The 14,032-nt window shown below is 43.1% G+C and overlaps 1 protein-coding gene across 4 annotated transcripts in view; it reads left to right on the top strand.

The window, feature by feature from the left end:
• The first annotated feature begins 315 nt into the window (after positions 1-315).
• Positions 316-14,032, top strand: part of RELA (RELA proto-oncogene, NF-kB subunit) — a 273,417-nt gene continuing 259,700 nt past the window's right edge. For 3 of the 4 annotated variants that reach the window (XM_086938310.1, XM_086938308.1, XM_086938311.1), the window contains exon 1: positions 317-432. The gene's annotated coding sequence lies outside the window, so the exon portion shown is untranslated. Of the gene's footprint in view, positions 433-14,032 lie in introns of all 4 variants that reach the window. The other variant, XM_086938309.1, reaches the window with a different exon arrangement.

Genomic DNA, 14,032 nt, shown 5'->3' with positions numbered 1-14,032 from the left:
GTACTCTTAAGTCCTTATGCAATGTAACTAGTTCTACTGTATAGCGCTCTGACACCTTCGGGTACTGTTCGCGCTATAAAAACACATAAATAAAAATAAAAAATACGCCCCAGTCAACAAAACACCAGTCAACACTAGGGTGGCACCCTCCGACAGTCGGAGGAGGGTTCGGAGTTAGGACACAGGCATATTTGATTCTGGAGCCAATCAACTTTTCCGAATGTTGTGTGACGCTTAGGATTGGCCGAGTAGGCTAAAATGCGCCAATCATAGGCCACTTTACACATTAGCACTGCCTCCCACTCCCAGACGACTTCAGAAGTGGGACTGGTTGCTATTCGACCCGGAAGTCCTACAATTGGGGACAACATTTATCCGTGAAAAGATCTGCTATGGACAACGGCCTTTAGGCTGAAGTTGCGAATTGTCCCTGTAAGTAGCTGGCTGTGAAATAGACAAGCTGAGTGGGTGGGTGAGTCTTGGGGGACAGTAATACGATTACGGAGGAGGAGCTGAGCCAGTCCCTGGAGTGGGGTAGGGTGGGACTAAGGATAGTAACAAACTTTCGGGGAGTGGTATGGCAGCAATTGTGTACACAGAAGAAAAATCTTCGGGGCCAGCAATTGGCCTTTATAAAGTAAAGTGACCACCTTCACATTACTTATCAGGAACCTGTGTCAATTTGTTCTGGCCGCTTTGGTGTTGGGTTTATAACCTGACCAGCATATACGTGTAATCATTTCGAACTTCCTTTCTCTTAGTCAGACAACTAATCACCATACATTTCTGACCAGGCCACACTTTGAGTTTATCGAGTGCCAACAAATGGTCACAGTGTACTTGAGCTGCAACCGGCACCAACACACCGTGGAGTTAGCATTGATTTCAAACAACCACTACTTTTAGAGAGAAAAGAATCCAAAGCGAGCACTATAATGTTTGCATTGTAGTGAATTGTACCATAGGCTTTTGTACGCCATTCGTAAAGAACAGCGTCCACCACGAACACTGGCTAGTAACCTCATGTTCTTGAACCTAAAGAAAATGCTTTCCAATGTCGTGCCGCCTTCATTCCCTTATCTGTAAGCATCATGACCTCTCATACTGGTGCTCAAAAACCTGGACAGAACGTCCAGTAAGGGAACATGCAGCACCAGTGGGTAGCGTTTATCTGTGGAACTATGAGAGGTGACATCTAATCCAGGCTTCACGGTATACCAAAACATTCTGGTGATAAATACAGCATAAAACAAACTGGACACGCCTTCTAATACACTAGACCCTTTCCCGGTACATTACTTGGACAGCTCCCTGTCAATCACCCTACTTGTGGTGCAGTGTCCAAGTTGAAAACAGGGAAACTTGGACACCGTTTTGTTTTTATTCTCTGGATGCCAATGCAGCCAGCTTGTGTTCTCTTGCGCAATTTCGTTGCAAATTATTATGTGCTCCTTTTTGTAAAGATTGGACGTATATAAAATGCTGGTGGTACATGGATGAGGAAAAAAATGGATCAAACTCAAAACACGTTGAATATTACTCATCGTTAAATAGCACCCAGTCTTATGTGCTATTCTTGTGGGACAGTTACTAGCCTTGAAATGAGTAGTGTCGTTGCTTTGCATTTTTCCTCGTATACCAAATTATTTTAACGTGCTCAAAACCTGCTCTTTCTATGCAGTTCATCTATCCGATTTTTTTCCACTCAATCAGGTTGATTTTGTTTTGAGCCACTTAACATTAGGTGCTCTCGTTCCTGTGACTTAAAATAACTAAAAGTAAATGTGTTGCTAACGAAGCATCATGCGGGACACCGTGCTACAATTCTTTTCAAATCTTATAGTCGGTCCAGATGATTTACTTGAAGAAACGCAATACAACTTCCATATCACACTACGTTGTCAAACAAAAGTTAGAAAAACTTTTCAATACATCTTTGAACAAGGAAAGCTCATTAGTTCCTCTACTTTCTAAAACCATGCTACAATGCTGGTAAATTGGATTTAATTGTAGATTATCTGCAGTTCAGTGATTCTAAAGGGAATGTGTTCTGTGGCTACAGTTGCTGCAGAGTGGAGGTAAGTGGTATTTGTTTGTGAGCATCACACACGTTCAGTTGGGTAATTTTTCCTTATGTTTTTGTTAAGTTCCACACTGTTTATTTCTTTTTTTAACCTGTTATATAGGACAAGTTTTCCAATACATTGAAGAATAATGCGAGGAATCAATTCTATTCAAAGTTTCAACCCACCACCCATTAAAAGGTTGGTTCAGCTTGGTAGGGTTGCAGCTTGGATCGAAGTGTTAGTTATACTGGGTAGAGTTTGCAGCTAAGAGGAAGCTAATGTTTTTTTAAGTCATGTTTGGTGGGTGTCAGAAAGACGAAAGAAATTCAAACACGTGCCAGAATTGCCGAGCAGACAAGTAAGTGAGTTGAAGAAAGGCATGGTACGGAAATATTTATTTGGGGGCGATATATGTTTAACGTATAAAGGAAAGCAGCAGTTGAAAGCTTTGACCAGTGTGTGGCAAATTTCAGAATGGTGACAACTTCCTGGGAGTTTCAGAATGTTTCATGTAACCAGTCTCTTAAAGAACAGATCTTGATGAATACCAAAATTAGTTGAGTTCATGAAAGGTTGTACAGTGGTTAAGAATTTGCACCAGTTGCACCCACTATTTTAGCCAAATGCATTGAGGAGCCAGAAATGGATTGGTAGAATGTGAGGGAAAGAAGTTAATGAGATTGTTTAGGGGGGATGGTTCGTGTAGATCTGAACACTGAAATGGATGAGACGTTTTACAAAATGAGATGACCGCAAGAATGTTCTGTGGATATGCAAGTCAATATAATTTAACTTGTTTTTCATTTTTAGTTTAATTTTGTATGTACACAGAGGAGAAAGAGGATTAATTTAGACTTATAAGTTGTAAAATAGTAATTTTAGCCAAATACCTGTATGGCAAAAGATTCAACTAGCCCGTTTTAGGCGGTTATCTGTATGCACATGCCTTACAGTTTACAGGGCTGTTGGGCTAATGTTTTTCAGCGTAGAGCTTCAATGACTAAATGTTTTTGGAAGTTCTTGGGTAGCCGCAACAAGCAGTTTTATGAATCGAATCGGATCTGTCATCTGAGTGTACACCATTAGTGTGGTTGGTAAATGAGACCGTTGGCAACTGTAGTACTTTGCCAGTTTGGGAATCGGAGGAAATGGTCAGCTAATTTATTCAGAAGCTACATGAGTAAACTTGAAGGATTTTAAAAGCTGTTCTTTGAGTACAGCTACGACCCCTGTGCATGAACAGGTCTATCACACATCATCAGAAAATGAGAGAGATGTTGCTTGAATTGTGACCAAAGCATATTAGAACAAGTAGTCAGTCAGTCAATTAGCTTTATTTCGATAAAAAGAGATATCTTAAAAGCATTAAAAAACAGTAGACCAAAAACAAATACATTAATAACCATTGGCTAAACAGTTGAGATAAAATATTTTTCCAATAAATAGGATAAAAAAGGTCCTAATACAAGATCACGATTAAACAATAATTTTTAGCCGTTTGAGTCTAATTGACCAGGCCCAGCCTAGATATTTAGCCATACCACATACAATCAATGGACAGGTATCTGACATTAAAATTCGCAGAGCGACTATATGGTGTCTTGTCGCTATCCCCCTACAAAGTGGTTTTAGCCACCTAGATCTTGTGGGTTTGTAGGCTGGGCATTCAAATAAAAAGTGGGCAACAGTCTCCACTCTAGATGTGCAAAATATACAAAAAGGGACAGTCTTGCCCGGGATTTTCCAACGGGCCGTCAATTCTCTCAGTGGGAGCAGGCCCACCCTAAATCTAAAATACAGGGCTCTATCGAGGGGCTTTGAGATCAAATCCATGTAAGGATCGTATTGGGGCAAATCCTTAATCTTAAGGAACTCCATAGTTGTTCTACATTCCTTAGGGTTGGAATTTAGATTGTTGTCTACCCACTGCCAATAAATGGTCTTAAGGGCAGCTTTCGGAGGGGCACTCCTGGAAGACCATGCGTCCCCTAAGCCCATGTCTTCAAGCAGGAATTTGACATTACTAAGCCACCCAATTTTAGACCAGCCCGGCATCGACAGCACCTCTGAGAGCCCCTCTGCATGACTAGCGAGTTCGGGAACCCTCCAAAGACGTGCCCATGAAAGTAACGGACGAAGGCGGGCCTGATCTCCAATTGGGCGGCAACCCATGTCCAACTGCAGAGGTAACGTTGCAGTACTCTGAGGGAGAGACATCAAATCCTTCAGGAATTTGTTCTCTGATCTGGAAAGGAGATCAATCTTATTTGCACCCCAGAGTTCTGCCCCATATAGTGCTGCACTTACTCCTCTCGCTTTATAAATGTCCAGTACAGGGGCAATAGGTTTGAATGAAGAAGAGCGCTGCTCCTTAAGAAGTGCCCCAGCGACCCTTTTGTGGCCCAACAACAGTTTTTGTAGATGAGAGCTCCACTGCATAGAGTCAGACAGGCGGATTCCCAAATAGTCAAATTCCTTGACTCTTTCCAGGGGCACGCAATTCAATACTGGGGGACGGCCAAGCTTCCTCGGCGGGTTCAATACCAAGTACTTAGTTTTATCAGTATTGATTTTTAGCCCCCTGCTGGAACAAAAGGTCTGGAAGTTATCGAGGAGTATTTGTAGGCCCATAGGTGACTTTGAGATGAGGAGGGTATCGTCGGCGAATAGGAGGGTTGGTATTTTCTTGCCCGCCAGGGACGGAGCGTCAGATGGTTTGCTCAAAAGATGCTCCACCGCTCCGTTCACATACAGGGAGAACAGAGTGGGGGCAAGAACACATCCCTGGCGGACCCCCCTATTCACCGTACTTGAACAAGTAAGGTCATGTAACTGATTGACTCAATCTGTCCTACCTCGGAAGTCAAATTTTTTTTTAAGGTTCTAAATAGGAATATACAGTTTAAATCCTTGCTCTTGGGTGGACAGTTACTCTCCTCTCAAATCTCATCATAGTCCTGTTGTAAAATGCTTCAGTGTTTATTACATTTGATTTGCCTAGCACTTGTATTACGTAGTATGCAAGGAATCCAAAAAGTTACCCATGTTTATTACATCCAGTTGCAAATTTTTGAATGTGTGCATGCTTTTTTGGTTGGCTAGTGTTGCATCTGTGTTTTAAAAATGTACATTCAGACTGGTTACGGGCTAATAAGAAATAGCGGCATTTCAGATGCCACAGTGATTTGTGACAAAAATCAGAAGACTCACAGTGTCACATTAGGGACTGTGTTAAGTATTTTGAAACCTCATGAGTTCAACATTAAGACTGCAGAAATGTATTTTTTGAGCAGCCCGTGGTTTAATATTTCAGCTATACTATTTCTTCTCTGTCATTCAAAACATTACTTGCAAGTTGAATCTGTTGAGATAGTCTCTGGGAAAGGTGAGCAGTATGTGTGTCCTTGGGTGTTGCAAAATGTTATATGAAAAGTAAGGAGCATTTTACAGACGATAATGAATTGTTATGGAACGGTGTCAAGTTTCAGGACCAAGATGGCATGATACCTTTGAATCTTTAAAGCAGCAAAAAACAAAAAAAACCTCTGCATTTAAAATCATTTATTGTGTAAGAAATGTGTTATCGGTGGGCAACATCGAGTACAGCTTCCGCATGGAGAGGGCTCAGTATTTCAAGAAAACAGAATAAGTGATTACTTTTAGATCATATATATCCTCTGAGCAGAAGAAAGAAATCTTTTTGTTACTAAGGTGGAAATATTTACATTAATTTGACATGGTAGAGGAGCATTTTTGGACATTTATAGGAGGCTTCACACGGTTTGTCAAACTGCCCACCAGCTACTTGTTGATATACAACGCTGGGAGGCCTCAGGGTAGCCATGCGCTATACAAATAGAATTTCCTGTAGTTTTATTTTATTTATAATTTTGGAACTCTGACGAGATCCACATAAAGGATTAAAACGAACAAGTGTATTTACATACAATCATCAATAAAATACAGAAAATATATACATATCAGACCAACTAATATATTGCTAAGAAACTTTTAAAAAAAGTTAAACAATTTATAACAAAACATTTCATTTGGAGGGTTGTAAACGGCCTCTCGAAAAGAAGTGGCAGAGAGGATACTTAATTGAAAACAGATTGGTCTCAGCCGCTTACGCCTATGTGAAAGTAGGGCCGGGCACACAAACAATACATGGGTAACATCCTGAATTGAACTATTACAAAGATTGCACATCGCTGGGGAGCCATACCATCTAGACAATAGATTATTTAAGGGGAGTAGATCCTGCCTCAATAAAAACAGAAATCGCCGTACTCCATGAGGGAGATTCCAGGATACATATGCTTCAGCTTTTTTCATTAGGCAAGCATCAAGGATCGGAGAGGCTCCCTTCTTCAGAATACAAGCTTCCCTATCCGTTGTAAAGCTTAGATTCCAGGAAGCCAACTTCAAAATGGACTTCAGCTGATATGCAGATAGGGAAAAGAGGGTCGATTCATCAAGTTGCAAAAGATCAACCGCAGTTCTAAATTTTTTTACAATTAGCGAGTGTTCTTTAAAAGTGCCTAACAACTCAATTTGAATAAGGTGTCTTAATGTACCTGGTTTCCCCCTTAGCAAGGCTAGAGACCCAGCGCACAATCCCAGCTAGGCCCTGAACCCAACTACTACGCAGGCCAAATTCCAGCCTCCTAGCGGCTGTTGAACATGCTGTATTAACCGTGGTTAGACAGCACAAGATTTTGCCTTCCGTAGAGTCTAAGAAGCCCCAATTTTTTATATCCAGTAGTTCGCTGCCATAAAGTAATGAAGCTGGGATTTTAGCACGAAAAACCTCTAGTAAAATAGCAAAATGTCTTCTACCTGTAGCTTTATAGAGAGAAAAGAGACTTTTACACTGGACAATTGCTTTCCGGGTATTATTTGCCATAGGGGCCTTTTCACTTAAATTACCATCTATAATTTTCCCAAGGAAGACATACGATTTTACTACTTCCAATCTCTGGCCACCTACAGTCCAGCCAAAGCTGGCATATTTCGACTTTTTCCTTCTCGTCATGCACATAACTTTACTTTTTGAGATATTTATCTTCAAGTAATGTTCCTCCGCATAGTCATGAAGTGCCTGCAGACGATTATTTAATCCTTTTGGTGTTAAATCCAGAATTAATATATTGTCTGCATACATCAGAAAGACAATCGGTTTACCCCCCCAAGACAGGAGCAATTCCTTCACTTAGGGACAAAGCATGAGGGAGATCAGCTATATAAAGGGAAAATAACATAGGGGCCAATAAACAACCTTGTTTTAACCCATTGGCTGTAGGTATTATTCGTGAGAGACCCCTTTCGCCACCTAACAAAACTCTACACCAGGCATCAGTATGCAATGCTCGAATCAACTCCAGAAGCGTAGATGGCATGCCTAAATTTGATAATTTCCTCCACAGCAAAGATCGATCTACTTTATCAAATGCTGTGGAGAAGTCTATGAAAGCCCCATAGACTCTCCCTCATCGGAGCTTGATATATTTTTCTGTTACGATTTGCAATGCCGTCAGATTGTCCATGGTGCCTTGTTTTTGCCTAAAACCAGTCTGCTCAAGTGGCAAGATTTTTTTTCGGACACCCAGTCATTAATTGCCTTAAGAAGATATTTTGTAAAAACTTTACCTATGGCATCCAACAGGGCAATTTGACGATAATTATGTGGAGCATCGCAGACTCCCTTCTTATATAAGGGAATCAATATGCTCCCCCTCCACGAGGGAAGAACAATTTTTCGAGCAAAACAGAAATTAAAAACTGGAAAAAGGATTTTACTCCACATCTCACTATTTTGTTTTATAACCGAGATCGGAAGTTCATCCGGACCCATTGCTCCGGAGGAACACAAACCCTTAATAGCCAGTTCAATGTCTTTTTCGGTCGGAGGGCCATATGGGGAACTGTCTACATATGTAATAACAAAATCAGACACAAATCCATTGCTCGCATATAAACTCTCAATATACCCAACCCACATTTTTTCTACAATTGGAATTGCCAGTGGTCTGGATCTTGCTCCACAGCCCTCCCCAATCAGTGACCAAAATATTCTAGCTTGACCCTTATGTGCAGCTTCCTGTAGTTTAATCCATAAGGAGTCCTCATTCTCTCTTTTCAATTTAGCCTTTACCCTACTCCTCCTTCTTCTTCTTAAAAGAGTTATTTTGTGGTATCTTTCCAGGGAATAGGTTAGGTATTGTTCCCTTACTAGTTTATATATTTCAATATTAAGATACCGAAGGCGGCAAGGAATTATTATTTTTTTTAACTTTCCTTTGGGATAAGATTTTTTTGCAATGGAAATGACCTCTTTCATAAAATCAGTAAAACATAATAATTCAGAACCTTTCCAATGAATCAGATTCTCCACAGCAGCCTCTAGAATACTCACTAAGCCTTTGATAGCTTTAACCACATGGCTGCTGTGGGGATTTTTGCCCTGTGCTGCAAATTACAATTTTGCTGCTTCTATGACGAGCTCAGCTCGTCATCAGCACACGACACCCGTGGGTGATGACGAGCTGAGCTCGTCATCAGCATCGAAAGGGTTAAAGTTCCAATAGCATCTCCCAGAGTGGTCTCCAAAATTTACCAATTCACTATCTATAGACCACAAATCCGTCAAAGGGGGATTTATGTTTACAGAAATAGATAGTACCTTGTGGTCGCTTAATACTGTGTTAGAAACCAACAGATCTTTCAGAAAAAAGAAGGAGGAACTTCCCACAACCACATAATCAAGAATGGACTCATTGGTGTTAGACTTATGAGTGAAGTTTGCTGGAGTATCCGAGGGAAGCCTTCCATTTACTATAATGCTATCAACCTCTACCAATTCCTCCAGTAATATTTTCCCTCTCTTATTGGTCTTAATATTACCTGGGAAAAGGGCTTCGGGTATCTGTAGTGAGTCTTCCTTATACTTATTTCTAAATTGCTCTAAACTACAGTTTGAAATTTTGCAATTAAAGTCCCCATACAAAATAATATGGGGAGGGAATTCCAAGTCGAGGAGGTACTTTATATGGGAAAAGACCTTCTTAAGGCCTGCATTAAAACGTACGTCTGGAGGTATATAAGCATTTATTATTACTATTGATTTTCGCAAATTGCCTATAATGATATTGGACAGTGTTATTGCCTGAAAAAGATTACTGGAATCTAAGTGATGAGCAAAGTTCCATCTAATCTTATTAGAAAGCAAACAGGCCACTCCGCCCTTCGCATGACCTCTCCTAGAAGGAATAGCTCTACCCTCCAACAAGTAATAGTCTTTGCCCGCCTAAAATTTCTCATCACGCCAAGTCTCCTGGAGACAAATCACATCCGCTTCCAATGAGTGCAGATATGATAACTTATCTGGACTATTCTTTATTCCAGCCGTGTTCCACAATATTATTTTTAACTCGGTGTTAATGTTAGGGATGAGTTTTGGAATTTAGCAGAGGTTTGCTTGACAAAACACCGGGCAACCAATTCCATTTAAGACTTTCTTCTACTGAATGCATTTGGGAGGGGAGGAGATTTTTGTATGTCAATAGTCGTGCGTTTTTTGAAATACATATTTTCAACTCATTAGGTTTAGAGGACCTATCTAAATTGCTTATGGCTGTAGTAGAAAATAAAGGCAAGTTGACCGGTCTTCCATCCTGAAGAGCCACCAAAAAGGGAATAACATCAATCCCCCTACTTTGTAAGCCTTCAGACCACTGTAGGACATGATTTACAACGAGTTTAGAGTAAAATTTAACCCTTGTTATTTTCCCAACCTCTGATTTCAAGATAGAGACTACTTCTATATTGTTAGTTTGAATAAGATTCAATTCAATATATAATCGCTTGGAGAAGTAAGGAAGCCAAGCTGCTGGACATTTTCTTCCACTCTTGAGATTGAGGGAATACAACTCCCAGTCAGCAACTGGACATGTCAGAGAAGAGGGTGTGGCGGAAGAGGAAACCTCCCCAGCTCTATAAAGCACATTCACATCTATCACATCACAACAGAGGAAGCCAAGCTGCTTAAACTCTTCTTTCACACCTGGGAGGGAGAGACTACACTTCTCGGGCTGCACTTGGACCCCTGTTAGAGGAGAAGAGGCAGTGGAGGGGGGAACCTAAATAGCATTATAAATGGCTCTCACATCTCGCAGAGTGAGATGTTCTTGGGCTGTGACTGGAAGACAGCACACCAGGCCCCTTATCTTGTTAAAACAGATATGGTAAAGAGAAAGTTTGCAACTGCCTCTGAAATGGATCTCTCACTTAACTCAACTTAAAAAAAAAAATTCTAGTGCTATGGGCACGTTAAAAAATGAAATTGTCTCAACTGAGTAGAGACTGAGTGCCACAAGACGCCTCTCTGAACTAAATAACAATGACATTGGCAATAATTGCTTGAGGAACATTGTTAATCTGCTAGATTCAATACAATCTGCTATATTCAATACCAGCTCTTGTATTAAAACTAAACATTTAGTGATTGAAGCTTACATTTATAATACATCTTCAGATATGTTTAATGCCCCCCCTTTTGCCCCTTCCCCAGAAGAAAAAAATGAATAGCTTATGGAAATCTTGTGACCCATGGCAATATTCTCCAACCGTGAACGGTGATGTGTATTGTGGTGTTAAACTTCCTAAATCTACGAAGCAACCCCCCCCCCTACATTTGCTACACTTGTTAATTCAATATTCAGTTAATGGGCTGTGATTAAGGGCATGCTTGTGAATGTTCTTGAGATATTTACAGCACTTGAAACCACAGTTATGCCAGGGCTCTGTTTTACCTGCCGCAAGTATTTTGCCTGCCCACCCCACTTTAAAGAGTGCTTTTTAGGTTTCGCTGGGGGGGCGGAGCCGTTAGGCTCCTCCTCCAGAGAAATCTGTAGTTTCTAGTATGGGTGACTTGAACACGCCCCTCTGCTTCATTGGCTAGCACCATAAATGGAGGCTAGCCATTGGAACAGAGAGGCGTCAGTCAATGCCGGACCAGACACGGGGGCGTTCCCGAGATTCTTTGGCTTTTGCCGACGTCACGCGACGCCGGGAACGCCCCCGTGTCTGGTCCGGCCGGGCCGTGCTTGCTGCTGTCCTGCCTTGTGTCCCTCCTCCCGCCGTCCCCACGTTTCCCTCCTCCCTCCCGACGTCCGTGTCCTTTCCCGCCCCCCTCGTCCTCTCCCGCCCCCCTCGTCCTCTCCCGCCCGCCCCCCTCGTCCTCTCCCGCCCCCCCCGTGTCCTCACAAATATTGGTATCCCGTCCCGCCCGGGGGTTTCTTCAGCCGGCCGGCCAATCCCAGCGCGGCGAGAAGAGGAGCCACGGCGAGCGCTGGAAGTCTGCGCTGCTCCCGGCCGGGTGACAGCAGACTGGGAGCCCAGAGAGGAACTCCCGCAGCACCCGGGTGAAGCGAGGCGGGACTGGCCTGCAGCGCTGCCACCCCGGCCGCCTCACTTGGAAGGAGGAAGAAGCGGGCGAGGGTGGGGGGCTAACCGGACAGGAGCGGAGGGCCGGCCAGCCGAGGAAGTCCAGGTGAGTGGTTCCTTTCCTGTCCCCCCTCCGCTACTGACGCTATAATTTCCTTATTTTCATCGTGGGGAGTCTTGAGCATCTCCGCTTCGTTATTTTACCAGCTTCTCAAAAAGACTTCCTTTGGTTGTACACGCTGGTCTGTACTACACTGTGCGGGCCTAGTTCCGTTTTTACAGATCATGCCACTTCACAGGCAGAGACAGAGCAGAGATCAGAGCATATGTTGCTTTTAAGATTAGCCTGAGCGGGGTCCTTATTTTTCTGAGACGTTCTGCAGAGGCCTGCCAAGCTGCTAACCGCACTGGCAGTGAGTGTGTTGTTGACCTTGTGAATCATGCGGCACCCACATTCCATCACCAGTCATGCCCCCCTGCCCCCCCCCCCCCCTCGATGCTTCAACTCGTCCGTTTGTTTGGATGCTAACACGGCACAGTCAGTGCTATTGTGAAATGTCAGTGCTTCGTGGGGGGTCTAGCTTAAACTGCATTTCTGGTCGGACCCTTTCTTAGCATTCCTTTCTCTTTTTGACGGGTGATTTTAATGTCAGATTCGTTTTCCTTAAACAATTTGTTTTGTCTTTGGCTAGAGTGTGTAACATAGCGCTTTGTTGTGTATGTAGTTGAACTTTGTAACATAGCGCTTTGTTTCTTATTTGGCTAGACTGTGTAACATAACGCTTTGTTTTCTATTTAATTAGATTGTGTAACATAGCGCTTACTTTTGTATTTAGTTAGACCATGTAACATAGCGCTTTGTTTTGTATTTAGTTGGACTTTGTAACATAGCGCTTTGTTTTGTAGTTAGTTAGACTGTGTAACATAGCGCTTGCAAGGCTGTGCCTCTCACGCTGACCCGTGTGAGTACCTACCGACCCAGGGGGGAGCGTCAGCTCTGCTGTTGGTGACGTCTACTTGCCCCTCTCTCTCACAAGGTACACAGAGTCTACTCCCCTCTCTCTGCGTCTCTTCTCTCCCTCTCTAGCTCTTCATCTCTCTTATTCTGCCTGTTTCCTGCTCGCTCGCTCTCGTGCTCCCTCTCTTTCGGTCTCTCTTTCACATTGTCTCGCTCCTGCTCTAGATGTGTGTCTCTCTCTTACTCTCACCCCTTTCCATTCTGCTTTTTCTCCTTTCTCTTTAGCTCTTGTTCTTTTTTTCGTTCTCACTTTATCTCCCCTCTCACTTCATTGCTATTTCTCCTTCTTTCTTTTTCTTACTCTCTCTCCATCCCTTCCTCTCCCTCCCTAACTCTTTTCTTCCCTCCCTTCGTCTCCCCCTCTCTCTCCCTCCCTCCTTCCTCTCTCCCTCCCAGCCTCCCTCCCTGCCTCTCTTTGTCCCTCCTACTCATCATCCCTCCCTCCTTTCCTCTCTCGCTCCCTTTCTTACAGTCAGTGCTATTGTGAAATGTCAGTGCTTCGTGGGGGGTCTAGCTTAAACTGCATTTCTGGTCGGACCCTTTCTTAGCATTCCTTTCTCTTTTTGACGGGTGATTTTAATGTCAGATTCGTTTTCCTTAAACAATTTGTTTTGACTTTGGCTAGAGTGTGTAACATAGCGCTTTGTTGTGTATGTAGTTGAACTTTGTAACATAGCGCTTTGTTTCTTATTTGGCTAGACTGTGTAACATAACGCTTTGTTTTCTATTTAATTAGATTGTGTAACATAGCGCTTACTTTTGTATTTAGTTAGACCATGTAACATAGCGCTTTGTTTTGTATTTAGTTGGACTTTGTAACATAGCGCTTTGTTTTGTAGTTAGTTAGACTGTGTAACATAGCGCTTGCAAGGCTGTGCCTCTCACGCTGACCCGTGTGAGTACCTACCGACCCAGGGGGGAGCGTCAGCTCTGCTGTTGGTGACGTCTACTTGCCCCTCTCTCTCACAAGGTACACAGAGTCTACTCCCCTCTCTCTGCGTCTCTTCTCTCCCTCTCTAGCTCTTCATCTCTCTTATTCTGCCTGTTTCCTGCTCGCTCGCTCTCGTGCTCCCTCTCTTTCGGTCTCTCACATTGTCTCGCTCCTGCTCTAGATGTGTGTCTCTCTCTTACTCTCACCCCTTTCCATTCTGCTTTTTCTCCTTTCTCTTTAGCTCTTGTTCTTTTTTTCGTTCTCACTTTATCTCCCCTCTCACTTCATTGCTATTTCTCCTTCTTTCTTTTTCTTACTCTCTCTCCATCCCTTCCTCTCCCTCCCTAACTCTTTTCTTCCCTCCCTTCGTCTCCCCCTCTCTCTCCCTCCCTCCTTCCTCTCTCCCTCCCAGCCTCCCTCCCTGCCTCTCTTTGTCCCTCCTACTCATCATCCCTCCCTTTCCTCTCTCGCTCCCTTTCTTCCTCCCTCCCTTTCTTCCTCCCTCCCTCTCCCTCCCCTCCCTCTCCCTCCCCTCCCTCCCTCCTTTCCTCCCTCCGTCCCTCTTTTCTTCCA

Source organism: Lissotriton vulgaris, chromosome 9 (assembly GCF_964263255.1).
Source record: "Lissotriton vulgaris chromosome 9, aLisVul1.2, whole genome shotgun sequence".
NCBI classification, from domain to species: domain Eukaryota; kingdom Metazoa; phylum Chordata; class Amphibia; order Caudata; family Salamandridae; genus Lissotriton; species Lissotriton vulgaris.
This window is presented reverse-complemented; position numbering and strand designations above follow the sequence as displayed.